The sequence below is a fragment of the Somniosus microcephalus genome, unplaced genomic scaffold (genome assembly GCF_052327205.1).
Source record: "Somniosus microcephalus isolate GS21.2 unplaced genomic scaffold, FLI_Smic_1.0 unresolved_chr1, whole genome shotgun sequence".
NCBI lineage: Eukaryota > Metazoa > Chordata > Chondrichthyes > Squaliformes > Somniosidae > Somniosus > Somniosus microcephalus.
In genome coordinates this window covers 132,588,551-132,590,341 of record NW_028225179.1, presented here as the reverse complement: position 1 = coordinate 132,590,341, position 1,791 = coordinate 132,588,551, and positions in this window count along the sequence as shown.

Sequence of the window (1,791 nt, the reverse complement as noted above, 5' to 3'; positions counted from 1 at the left end):
CACACACCCCCCACACACACACCCCCCCCACACACACACACCCCCCCCCACACACACACCCCCCACACACACACCCCCCACACACACACACACACCCCCCACACACACACCCCCCACACACACACACACACACACACCCCACACACACACCCCCCACACACACCCCCCCCACACACACCCCCCCCACACACACACCCCCCACACACACACACACACCCCCACACACACACACACACACCCCCACACACACACACACACCCCCACACACACACACACACACCCCCACACACACACACACACCCCCACACACACACACACACACCCCCACACACACACACACACCCCCACACACACACACACACACCCCCACACACACACACACACCCCCACACACACACCCACACACCCACACACACACACACACACCCCCCACACACACACACACACCCACACACACACACACACACCCCCACACACACACACACCCCCACACACACACACACACCCCCACACACACACACACACACACCCCCACACACACACACACACACCCACACACACACACACCCCCACACACACACACACACCCCCCCACACACACACACACCCCCCCACACACACACCCCCCACACACACACACCCCCCACACACACACCCCCCACACACACACACCCCCCCACACACACACCCCCCACACACACACACCCCCCACACACACACCCCCCACACACACACACACACCCCCCACACACACACCCCCACACACACACACACACCCCACACACACACACACACCCCCCACACACACACACACACCCCCCACACACACACCCCCCACACACACACACCCCACCACCCGCCCCTCCCCCCCCCCCAGGATCGATTAGTCCAGCTCTCTGCCTGCTGGCTTTCTCTTAGCCATTCTCTGCATACTCCAACCTAGCCAGGCCTCGCCCTCAGTTGTTGCTGCTGCTACCCTCTCCCATGGCTCTTCATCTGTTCCTCTGTCAAGTGCCTGGGGGTGTTCTGTATAGAATGCAAGTCGTTGACATGAATAGACATGAATAGAAAAGTAGAGACACATTTATAGACATACGATGGGACATAGACAGGAATCGAGAGATATACTCAAGACAGACAAAGGAATACTGAAACATGCACACATCATTAGAGAGCGACAGACTGAGAGAAAGGCACTCATAAATATTTGGTACATCAAGAAAGTGGCACAGAAATTCAGATTAATGTAGATAGAATTACAGAGAAAGACATGCACAGACATGCAGATAGAGGGAGACACAAACACAGAAATAGAGAGGGAGGAACAGAAATACAGAGAAATACAGAAATTCACAGAGGGACAAACATAGGAATACAGAGAGACAAACACACTGAATTACACAGGAATACAAAGAGAGAGACAAACAGAGAGATCCAGAGACACACACAAGAAACATTCTGCTTCTGCACATCTGGCCCCCGCTGGGAACACAACGTGAAATTAGAGAACCTCTCCACTGTAAGGTATGTCCTGCTCTCGTCTGCCAAAACTGCTCACTATCCCAGAATCATTCTGGAATGCAAAGATAAACCCCGGCTTCTATTCTCCTCTGCTAACCATCTTCTTAAACCCTCTCCCCTGTCTCCTCCACCCCACCTCCGACAACAAGTGTGAGGAGCTCATGGTCTTCTTTGTCTCTCAGATTGAGACCATCCGTTCAGCTACCTCTGCCACTTCCCTTGCTTCCCCTAGCCCACCAGGCCAAACTTCCTCTTAAGGTTCCTCCCATG